The following is a 13,429-nucleotide window of genomic DNA, read 5'->3' on the forward strand; positions in this document are numbered from 1 at the left end:
CCCTTGACTTATTTGCTATGTGAAAATCTATGTGAGTGGCGTATAGGTGATGTGACGAGTACTTATGCGCCGCCAATTTATCTGTTTTGCCTGTTTATTTCCCGTTCTTGTTATATTGTCTTTTCCTCTCTTAACTGCTACATGCTTTACTGGTATTTCCATGCTTAATTGCTACTAGTCAGACATTGTTTTTCATTATTGAAGGTATTAACTACCACATAGTTTCATTGTCTCATATTTTTTGCTTAAGCTAGTTTATCGATATTTTATGGTATATTTTGGATTGGTTTCGCTGAGTAGTATTATTTTTGTGAAGTTTTCATAATGTACAAGCTTTCCATTTGTCTTGCTTTAAGGTTTAAATATTGTGAAGAGTTTTGAGTTAAATTGTGAAATTTCTGTACTTATTGAGTAATTGATACTGATATGGTGGGATCGGGTTGCGCGCCGCAACAGGAGGAATAAGGGTGATATATTGAGGAGGAATAAGGGTGATATATTGAGGAGGAATAAGGGTGATATATTGAGGAGGAATAATGGTGAAATGCTATTATATGGTGGGATCGGATTACGCACCGCAACAGGAGGAATAAGGGTGATATATTGAGGAGGAATAAGGGTGAATTGCTATTATACGGTAGGATCGGGTTGTACGCCGCAACATGAGAAATAAGGGTGGATTGATATGGAGTAATAAGGGTGAATATTCATATTGATATTGATATATGGTGGGATCAGGATATGTGCCACATCAGTTTATGTCTTTATGTATCTTTCTTCTACTGTGTAAGTTATTCTGTAGCTTTGCATTTCACTTAAGGATTGGTTATAGCTGGATACTGATAAGACACTGGAGTTTTGTATTCATTCCTAGCAAGTTACGACTTTATTTTGCCATGTCCTTCTTTCTGCTTTTATTATACACTGTATGCAGGTTATATTGTAATTGCCCCGACGTAGCCTCGTCACTACCTCGTCGAGGTTAGGCTCGGCACTTACCAGTACATAGGGTCGGTTGTACTGATACTGTACTCTACACTTTCTGTGCAAATTTTGGAACAGGTAGTGGCTGATCGAGAGGTTGGTTGCAGATATTTTCAACTAGGAGACCCAAGGTAGTCCTGCCGGCGTCCGCAGACCCTGACATCCCCTTCTACATCTCTATATTACTGATTTTCTTTACTTCAAAAACAGTTGTAATTTCTTTCAAACTGATGTTTGTAGAAAATCATAGTGTGTTCGTGGATTGTGACACCGGATTCTGGGTAGTAGTAGTAGCACTAGCATTGGTAATAGTGTATAAACAAAGATGCTATTTACTTCCGCATTTATCTCTACTTGTTTTAGCTTGTTTATTTTTAATCACTGATATGTAAAGGAAATTGGCTAATAAAACTCTAACGTTGGTTTGTCTAGAAAGTGTGATATTAGGCGTCATCACGGTTTCGATGGTAAGAATTTCAGGTCGTGAAACCAAGGATAATTATTACTAAGAGTAGAAAAGGAAAAAGATAATCAATGTTGTCTTGAACTTTTAAAGTGATAAATAATTTGAGATAATTATTTTTAATAATCACGGTTGATAATATGAGACGGGGGAGTATAACTTACTATAATTATAAGCTTACTCAGTTCACTGATTAATTATGTGGAGTACGCCTTTGTTCCATCGAACCTTGAGCTTGTTCTTCTTAGCTCCTATGTCAGTTAATTCAATAAATTATAGAAATGCTATTTTTCGTTATCCTAATCAAGATGCGCCTGTTTTAACTGTCACCCGTATATTTTACCGACAAAAGTGGTTAAACATGTAATTTTACAAGTTAAGAATACTTATTTAAGAACAAAATCAATGTAAAAATTATTAAAACCAAAAAGCGCTGAAAGTTAGGATATTTTCTAAATGGACCTAATAAAGATTTAGCAATCATTAAGGCCCCCGTTATAGTATTTGATTCCCAAAACTACGTCGGTATATTAAGTATACTACTAGTATAAATTATTCATTCGGTTTATTTTTACTTATCCACTGTGCCCAAAATACATTTTCATTTTTCTTTGTCGACGGTACTAAATTAAGAGAAAGACAATCTTTTTTCCGTTTTACTCTTATCATTAATTACTCACTCCCGAAATCATTTCGCAAGACTTTTGGAAATGCTATCATTATTGGGGGCAAAATTATAAAATATATACTTCATTTATTTTTTATTAAAGGAAGTGCAAAATTAAAAGTGGACAACTAAAGTGAACGGAGGAACTATATCAGCAACCAAAAGGTACGTATAATGTATTATATTCCACTTATTGCTTCAAGGTCAACCTTAAAAGCTTTGTGCTAATCTCAATCAAATAAGGTAATCATAATCTATATTTATATTTATACTATATTAAAAGCACGAAAGCCTTTAGCGAAATGTCGTTTGCCTTTTTTGTCCTTTAAAAATAGAGTTCATATTGGACAAAATAGTAATTTAAATATTTTCCTAATATGTAAGAATAACCATTTAATTATTTTCCTAATATATGGGACATTAAAATCAACTATAGTCTTGATTATTAAATTTTTCTATATTTGAATTATGTAGAGAATTAAATTTTTATTTAATATAAGTTTTTTTAATTTAAAGCCCATTAATATTAAAGTTGTAGTAAACTATAATATTTTTTTATCATTCAAAATTTAGAGATTAAAAATACGTTGTGCTACCTTTTTTCCGTCAGATTAGCCCTACTTTTGAAGCTACTAAAAGAAGGCACACGTAAGCTATATATATAACACAAAAATAAAATACTCATTATATATGGCAAAATTAAAAGCAACATCAAATTATTAATAAAAGTTAAAGAACAATAGTTATAATTTTTTTTCCGTTAATTGAATTTTCTCTTGAATACTTAAATGATATATTAGCTAATTTATTTTTTGGCCAAGTTTGTCTAAGTATTTATTTTTACATGTTATACGTAAAACGAAGGAGTCGATTTTAAAATTGAGTTTGAAATATTTGCTTTCGTTTCTTTCAACTATTTTTGGCCTATTTTCCTTCTAATGTCTTTTATAACATAACATATTTTAGGTATTTTAATTTTTAATATACATTACCACAGTAAAATTAGGAGTATAAATTTTCATCATACATTAATAATTTTATAATATTAATAAATAAATTTATAGGAATAACCGAATGTATAGAAGATTAATTTTATCTCATTTCTAAAGATCAATATTCAGTTTAGGTAAATAAATATGCAACATGAACCATGGAATAGGTTAAAATTCAAGCGTGAGATGAAAGAGCTGTGATTCACGTTTTTTATCATTTATGGAAGTACAAATACTTTTATTTTGTACTCATGTAAAGACTTTTGTGTTACTAAATTTAGTATTTAATATCTAATGCTGTTGAAGGGCAATTTGGAACATTACATAGATGCTATTATATATTGTCATGTGAATTTTGTTTCATTATAAAAAATAAAAATAAGAGAGGTAAGCGTAATTTTCAACCACAATAGAAGTTTGTGTTATAAATAGAAGAGAAATTTTCATAAAGCACCATCTTTTAGTGGTAATTAGCTATTTATAGATACCATTTACTATATTACGGATTGTAGATACGTTTTCTGTTGTTATAAGATGTATTAGATGTATTTAAGCTAATGTATTCATGAATACGGTAGCAAAAATAGGCGTGAATCAGGGAAGTCCAGCTAATCAGTTGTTGTATTCGAGTGTATTCGACTGTATTCATGGCGTGAAACATGGGATTACAGCTGGATAGATTATTGTATTTACCGCGTGAAACAAGGGATTACACTATTTTTAAACGGAAAGTGAATCAATTAACATACTAGACTCCTAATATAACTCAACAAACTCAATTATAACACATAAATTTTGTATTTTCAATTATAAAAAAGATTCTCAACCAAAAAATACATATAATACAGTGGAATACATTGAAATACAATGAAAAAAAGACAGTGAATACAATAAAATACATGGAATACATCGAGATACATTGAATTGCAATGGAAAAAAAAGACAATGAATACAATAAAATACATGAAAATACAGCGTGATACGTTGAAAATACATTGAAATATATTAACAAAAAATCAAGTTGCTCAGCCCCAAACTCCGTCATCTTTGTTCAAGAACAAACCCTAATTTCCGGTGAATCCGCCGTCGAGCAAAAACTCTGAATCTCACTGTTCCCACGCATCAAAATTACAAATTCAACATCAAAATTACAGGAAGAAGAAATTGCTAAGTTTTTCGCCGACGATTTTTCGACGACCCATCGGATCGTAAAACGCATCCTTTCGTTTCCATCCGAAATCTTCTTCATTGTATTGCCTTTTGATTTTACCACACTACTCAATCTCCTCTGCCCTTCTACTTCTGCTCTTTCATCACTCTTCCCTTCCCTCTTTCATTCAAAGAAAAGCCTTAGTTTTTTGATTTGGGTACTTTTATCCGTCTCCAGCGGTATCGTTTGACATGGGAGGTTTTGAAGGAAATATTCGTTTTACTAAGCAAACCTGTTGTTTTTTACCAAGCTAGATGTGGGTGAGAAAATTTTGAGATTGAGCATCATGTTTTGGGGGAATGGGGAAGAGAATGACATGTATCAAAGTAGAGAGAGAAAAAAAATAATGCAACTGAATAGCATATTTAGTGGCTTAGAGGTATGAGGTAACCAAAATTAGATATTTTGCTATAAACATTAAAAGGTATCTATAGAATATAATTTTTTTAAATGGTATTTATTTAAAATAAATAAGGTGTTAACATTTGCTATAGGAGGTAAAAATTCCTAAATAGAATCGCTTTCTTTAATGCTTAAAATAAATAATTAAATTAGCTAAGTAGCAAAAGAATGCAATTCAATTTTCCCCAAAAAATATCGTATAAGTAAAAGTATTTTTCAAATGGAAAAAACTCCTAGGATACATATATTTGTTCCATAAGAAGTGCATTAACAGTGAAAAATAAAAACAAAATAAGTAAAATCAGTTATTGTATAATATTAAGAGTCAAATCGATAAAAATGCAAATTTGAAACAATAAAGATGAAAACGTAGAAGCTAAATTATATTCTATATGAGTTGCCAATAATAATTGTTAATTTTTTAAACATTCCTACAAAGTCAAAATTATGATGAGACCATAGAACATTTATTTGTGAATTGTCGCTTTACAAAGGAAGTATGACAGAGAATCCTTCATTGGATGCAAAGACAGGATGTTGTGAAAGATAACTGGGACCAACATATGCAATGGGTGACAAAATGGGTTAAGGGCAGGACACAGAGAGCTCAACTCTACAGGATGATATATGCTGAGATAGCTCATGTCATTTGGATTGAAAGGAACCTGAGGCTATTTGAAAAGAGAAGCAGAGAAGCTGATAGTATTGCACGAGAAGTAGCCTATATTTTAACGTGAGAGCCACCATTGGGATTAGTAGTTTGGTATAACATTTCATGTTTTCATAGAAATAGTTATGTATGTTTTTGGAACTTGTAAGATTATAGCTGCTGAGGCATAAGCAGGCTATGGATATGTAAAGCTTTACTGGTGATTAATAAAATTGTTAGTTACCCAAAAAAAATATTCTTACAAATTGAAATCCCTGTATATTTTTAATGCATTTAATTATTTGTTGTAATATATTAATTTAAAATTAATCATTCTTAAATTTTAGTCATATCTACATTTTTTTTCTAAGAACTATTGCAAATCTATCATTCCCAAATCTCAAAAAGGCCGCCAAGAGCTTATATTTTTATATTTAGTCATACCAAAATCTTTGATGAATTGTGGTAAGTATTTTTGTGTTACCTTTTTTTCCCCTCTATATTAGATACTAAAATAATAACAATTTTTATAAGATACACATAATTTTAAGGACTTCTATGATACATAATTTCTTTTTTTATTGAACTAGCTAAAGTGTAATTAATTCTATCAATTTTAGGAACTCACTTTTTTTTTGTATCTCAAACACTTTGTTTGCTATTTATTTTAGTTTTTTAAGACGGTATATTTATTGATATAGGAAACACGCGCAAAGTGCGTACCCTAAGACTAGTTATATTAAAAGCACGAAAATCCTAAGCAAAATGTCGTTCGTCTTTTTTATCTTTTTAAAATAGAGTTCACACTGGAAAAATAGTCATTTAATTATCTTTCTATATATAGTATTAATCATGTTAAAACAGCACGGTCTAGCCAGTTTTCGAACTGGTCATTCAAAAATAGCCAGAGTTTACCAAGTCAATGAATAATAGTCATTATTTTGCTGCAACAGAGACCGGTCCAACATAATATACTAGAGTTCAGTGCACCTGTGTATGAACTTCCAGCATATTATGTTGTACTGGTATACTTTGTTGGCTCCAGTATAATATACTTGAGACTGGAGCACCGGTGCTCCAAACTCCAGTATATTATGCTGGACCGGTATATTATACTGAAACTCCAGGATATTATGCTGGAGTATTTTTCCGGATTTGGAACATTGTTTTCGTTCAGATTTATCTTTATATTAAAAAGTGGTTAAATTTCGATTACTTTTAAAACCGTGGCTATTTTTGAATGACCACTTGAAAATCTGACTATTTTTGAATTTTTCCCTTATTCAATTTACTTTCCTAATATTTAGAAATACTCATTTAATTACTTTCCTATTTAGGACCTTGATTTAGAAAAGGGAAAAACAACACATTCCTTAAATACCTACCATAAATAAATAAATAAATAAATAAGAAAAGTATGTTTTAGAGAAGGAACTAAAATGTCTTCAATTCCTAAAATCTTAAATTAATCAATATATATATATATATATATATATATATATTTTTCAAGAAGTAATCAAATTAGTTTAAATTCTAATTTTTTCTGTACATAAATAGAAAAGGATAATACATTAAAAGGAAACTCTTAACTACTTTTGTTATGGGTAATTTTTTTGGCAACTTTGTCAAACAAAAACGTAGAATCCTTTTTTCCTTTTATTTTTTTAAATTTTTCTATTTACATGTTAAAATTTGAAAATGCTATATTTTTACTTTGATCTATATATATAATTATATAATCCATAATATAATTATTTAAGACGGGATTAGATGTAATGAGTTCTTTTAGAGTATTTCTACTTTCTCTTGTGATGCATAAGTTAGAGTTACATGAAAATCTTTGAGATGAGAAGAAACATAAGACTCAAAAAAAAGGATTAAATTGGGAGTGTCTGGATGACGGCCTACGAAGATTACTGAAATACATATCAGTTTACCTAAATTATAGGAGTGTATAGGGTATGTCACACCTCCTTTTTACACACCTAAGGGGTATAAGGGAGTTTTTCCAATTTAAGTGACATTATTCGAAATGAGATTATTTATTTAATTCTAGAGTCGCTACTTGGAATATTTTAAGTGGTGTCCCAAGTCACCGGTTTATTTTAAATCCCAATCGAGGAAATTTTGACTTTCCTTTTTGAAGTCTGCAAACCAGAAATTCTAAGTAAGAAATTTTGTTAACCCGGGAGAAGGTGTTAGGTATTCACGGGTTCCGTGGTTCTAGCACGGTCGCTTACCAATTTATACTCGACTTAAATTGTCTAATTACTTATTTTAGAAAATATGTGTAATTATCTTTTTACCGCATTTAAATCACTTGATTTATTCGTAATTAAAGAATTGAGTTATGCGTACGTATACTCTTTTCCACAATTAATAGAGCTTCGTTGATTCATTAGGAAAATTTGGTTGAAGGTGCGCGAACGCATCCCTCGAGTCTTTTAAGAGTTAAATTTGCAATCATATTACGCGAAAGTATATATTATCGCAATACTAATCTAAATCGGGCCTAAAGCAAATTACGATTGTTCAAATTTTTAAAAGCAATATTTGTGAGGGCCATGGGTGATTTAATTTATTTATGGCACACCTCAAACATTTTCTATAAGTGTTAGTTCTTAATCTAATCTTACGATTGCCATGAATTATAAATTTTGTTTGGCATGACACACCTCACTTATTTTAATAAAAGGAAGTTGCGTTTTTATTTTAACAATTAATCACGCTATATTAATTATTAAGAAAGTTTTGGCGAAGTTGCGCGAACACATACCTCAATTTATTTTAGAATCATAATTATATCACGCGAACGTGTACACAATCACGATGGTTTATTTATTATTCATGCCTAAAGCATGCTACAAACATTTGTCATTTTATATCTAAGTCGTGAAGTTAATACGGGGGCCACAAATGATAAAATTGTGAATGACACACCTCAAGCTATATAAACTAAAATTAATTAATAGCCCATGGAAACCCATTTTTATTATTAACAAAAGTTTGATCGAAGTTGCGCGAAGGCATACTCCGAATTCATTATTAGGATCATGATCATGTCACGCGAACGTGTACACAATCACGAAAATTCCTAATTCAACTGCAGTGACTAACTAAATTACATAAACTACATATCCTCCAGTCCAGGTAATTATCAAAACATAACTCGTGGAAGATTATTATAGAATTCCTTTAGTGAAGATGAAACAGTGTAAAAATCACATATTGCACTTCTTAAAGCACTTGAAGGATGGAAGATGCTAAACATTATAGAAAAGAAAGAGCTTTATATTGGGAAAGGTTCTTGTCTCCTGCGTATATCATTAATCAAAAAGGTCACAAATAAGTGTCATTACAATATGTATACGTCTTCCAAATGACACTAATTACAATATTACAAAATGTATATATTAACAATTACTTTATATGAATTAATGAATATAATACCTAACTGAAAATTGGATGGTTTTCTATTATCAAAATGACGGGCAGTACCATTTTTTTCTCCTTATAACCAAATTAATCATGTTTCCTTACTTTGTTGTAAATCAAATAGAAAATAATACTTGCAAAATAAACTAAAAATGAATCCACACCATTATCATTAGAGAAACATAAGAAGAAGTAAGAATTGCACCTGAAAAATGAAGTTTCAATTCCTCAAAGCATTCAGCAATTACACAAACAAAATCGACACCGCAACCATGACAGGAACTCAAACGGATGGGAGCTCGGACCTCGTCGGAACCTCGTCGGAACTTTTTTTAAAAAAAAACAGCCGGATGTGATTTTGTAGAACAAAGTCACTAAAATAACTGAAAAATGAGAGAAGAACAATGGAGAGAGACAAAAATCCAATTTCGTCGGCGTTAATGGAGGTCGCTGGAGTTTCTCGAACTAACTGAAGTCCACGAATTCCTGTTCTTTCTTTTGTTGTGTGTGTGTGTATCTGTTTCCAACAGTGAGGACGAAGAAGACGAAATAGTGGTCGTCTGGGGTGGGGTTCATGACCTTGTATTTTTCAATGGTTGCCTGTGTATATCCAGTGTATATAGAGAGTATCTCTAGTGTATATAGAATGTATAGTGACTGTATATCGAGTGTATACCCCCTGTCTCCTTTAAGAAGAAGCCATCCCTTTTTTCGTCTGTGTTTTTGAACTTCTCCTCTCGTTTCTTCTTACTTGAATTATTTTTTTTCTCTTTTTTTTTTTCTTTTTTTATTTGTGAAGTGTATTATATAGATGTATATGTGTATTTTTGTGTAAGATCGTGTGTGTGTGCCAGTGAATGTGTGTGTGCACATGATGTGAGACGTGAGGGAGTGAGCACTAATATGAGGAAGTGGGGATTGGGACATGACCACTAACATGAGGAAGTGGGGAAGTCACTAATATGAGAAAGTGGAAAAGTCACTAATATGAGGAAGTGGGAAAGTCACTAACATGAGGAAGTGGAAAAATGGGAGTTAGGAGGAGAAATCGTGGGGCGGTTGAGGAGATCATGGGTAAAAGGGATATTATTTTGTATCTTTCTTAATTTACTGATTCTTGTTCTTCCATTAGTTTATTATTTATTTTATTTTAACTTTTCTTGGCACCCCTTTTTTTCTAAAGTAAAACATATTAAAAGTAAGATAAATTTTTATTAAAATATTAAGATTAGACCTAAAAGAAATATTTACACTAAACTAGTATAAAATTTGAGTGCGGTCAAAAATTAGGTGTTCACAGCTGCCCCTCTTTGCTCGAAAACACGAAGAGTTTTCAGGCAAAGATAAAGTGAACCATGTGACTAATTTTTTGACCATATCGGTATTCAAAAGAGGAAAAGAAAATAAAAAGAAAAGGTGCAACCGAGTCCTGGTTTTGGACAACCTACATATCCCGGGTTATAAGTGAATCAGGTCGCGTGTAGTTCAGAAATGGATGAGGTGATGAAGTGATGTTCGAGAGTCGAGTGAGGTTCCGTCTGAGGCTCCGATCCGCAATCCTGATGTTACATCAAATATCAAAACATGGGAAAAAACTAGCTAAGCCTATCAACTATGAGTTACAAGATTTTTATCTATCAGTCTTCTGAAGCTAGATCTTGAGTCTTGAATGGTTCTTCATGCAGACTTTGGATTTGAACCTTGACGCTTGCTAGTTGCAGGTGCTAGCCCATTCTTCTTCAGATTTTTGGATCAAGACCGGACATGTAGTGCTTGTCACCTTAACCATATCTTGAGAAGCTCACATCTTTCATCAACATCTACATTTGGATTCACTTCTTGCCTTTCTCTCTCTCTCTTTTTTTTGGATCGTGACTAACTTTTGTTGATCAGCTCGGACTGTTGACTCGTATTCTTGCCGCGAACTTCTTTTGTTGTTGACTTTAATTGTAATTTGAGATGTTTTCCCTTTCCTCCAAGTAGATGCCTGACCGCTGAACTTGAATTATACTCCCATGCTCTCCAGGTGGGCTCCTGATTGCTGAAACTTGAATTGTATTCCCTTGCTCTCCAGGTGGGCGCCTGATTGCTGAAACTTGAATTGTATTCCCTTGCTCTCCAGGTGGGCGCCTGACTGCTGAAACTTGATTTGTATTCCCTTGCTCTCCAGGTGGGTGCCTGATTGCTGAAACTTGAATTGTTTTCCCTTTCTCTCCAGGTGGGCGCCTGATTTCAACAAAATAGACAAAAACAAAGAAAAATTTCTGCCCCAGTTTGGTAGATGGGCATATATATGAGTGTAACCTAAATCATGTTACCAAATATCAGTAAGAACTTGAAAGTTGAAACTTGAATTGTACTTCCTTGCTCTCCAGGTGGGCGCCTGATTGCTGAAACTTGAATTGTTGTTCCTTGTTCTCCAGGTGGATGCCTGATTACTGAATCTTCAACTGCTTTTCCTTATTCTCCAGGTGGACGCCTGATTGGTGATACTTCAACTGTTGTTCCTTGTTCTCCAGGTGGACGCCTGATTGCTGATACTTGAACTGTTGTTCCTTGTTCTCCAGGTGGACGCCTGATAGCTAATATTTCAACTGTTTTCCTTGTTCTCCAGGTGAACACCTGATTGCTAGTACTTGGTCATGCTCTTATCTTTAATATCCATGTTGTTCTCCCTGTTCTTCATATCGGCACCTGACTTCAACAAAAATAGACAAAACAAAAGAAAATTTTCTGTCCCAGTTTGGTAGCTGGGCGCATCTGTGAGTGTTAAACTAAATCATATTACCAAATATTACTAAGAATTTGAAAGCTAGGTCCCATTATCCAGGGGGGTCCTGACAACTCTTAACTAAACGACAATTTTAAATCTATGCTATATCTTTTAAAGGTATGACTTCTGCTAAATCTTGTTATCTAAGACGGTCTTAAACTACTCCCCATTATCCGGGAGGGTCCTGACAATTCTTAATTAATGACAATTTTAAAGCTAAATTATATCTACTGAAGGTATGTCTTATTCTAAATCTTGTTATCCAAGCCAGTTTTAAACTACGTCCCATTATCCAGGAGGGTCCTGACAATCAAAAATCAAGTCTTATCTTAAGATTGACAATTTTATGGCTAAATTGTACTCTCTTATAACAACACTTACTTATCTAATGGAATGCTTAAAGTTACGTCCTATTATTCAGGTGGGTCCTGAAAACTCTTATGCGAACTTTGAAGCCAACTTATATCCATTTTGGTGCACATTTGTCCTATATTCACTACTCATATTTTTTTTTTGGATTTTAACCTAGGTCCCATTTTCCAGGAGGGTCCTGAAGTTTCGAATTGAGTCTTATCTTAAAAAAATGAAAAATTCAAACCAACTTATATTTTCACGAAGTAGAGCTTATGCTAGATCTTGTACTCATGAATGTTTTGAATTAAAGCTGTCTCATTTTCCAGGAGGGTCCTGAGAATTTATACGATCAAACCTGCATGGTACTTGTTTTCCTTACAGGGTGCTTCCTGAAATAAATGTCATCTTTGCCCCTGTTTCAAATCAAAGAAAATCTTGTCAGTTTAAAACGTGGTGGTTAGTTGTGGCATTCTTGTTGGGGATGGTTTTCTCTTTGCCATATTTTGCTTCAACAAACTGCCTTGAACTGGTCGAAAGGACTGTTTTGACCTCATGACTGATCCTTAACTGCAGGATCCCCAACTGTTATTTTTCACTTCTGACCCTTTTATTCATAACCATACATCTCTCATGATATTACTGAACCATTCCACCGATTTAACTTTTGCTTACACCCTAGGTCCCACTTTTCATCATACTATCTCCAGCATGTCCTAGCCGTATTTTGCGTTGTGCAATTTTGAATCTGGTAGTACACTTTGACATTCCTTCTTATTTGTTGGAACAAGGCTAACCTTGGAAGAGCTTTAGAGGAGTAAAAATTAACAGCAATGAAATGTGACGATTTTGAGAATTAAGAATAAAGAAGAAAATCCAAATTTGGATGACTGTTGGAGATAGGAAAAAGGAACTTATCTGAGTGGAGTCACTGGCACCAATGATCATGGTATGCATTTTGGATTAATCAGCCCAGTCTATTTAACCAATCTCCTTTCCAATTGTTTTACTTTGTTCTCCAAGATATCCACAACCCAATTTTACTTTCCGCCAACTTACGGACCTTGTTCGACTTGCAGTGCCCTGAAGGGTTTTCACCGACAAACCTCTCTCATTCGTTTGTTCCTCAATTCCTTGTCGCCTTATGGTGCCCGCGAAGGTTTTCACCGATAAGACTCTCTTATTTTTACTTTCTCTTAGCTTTCGTCGCCTCATGGTGCCTGTGAAGGTTTTCACCGATAAGACTCTCTCATTTTTACTTTCTCTCAACTTTCATCGCCTTATGGTGCCCATGAGGGTTTTCACCAATAAGATTTTCTCATTTTCATTACTTTTCCTGCTTGGATCATAGTGTAATCCTGATATGAATCACCTCTATTTGCTCAACTTGGCATCTCTCGAAGACTGATCGGAAGGTCTTTCTTTGGACCGTAATGTGGACTTTTGGATGGGGTTAGAAAGAAAGGGTATCAAAGGCTCAAAACAATTTGACATGGGTTTAAA

Source organism: Nicotiana tabacum, chromosome 5 (genome assembly GCF_000715075.1).
Source record: "Nicotiana tabacum cultivar K326 chromosome 5, ASM71507v2, whole genome shotgun sequence".
Taxonomy (NCBI): Eukaryota; Viridiplantae; Streptophyta; class Magnoliopsida; order Solanales; family Solanaceae; genus Nicotiana; species Nicotiana tabacum.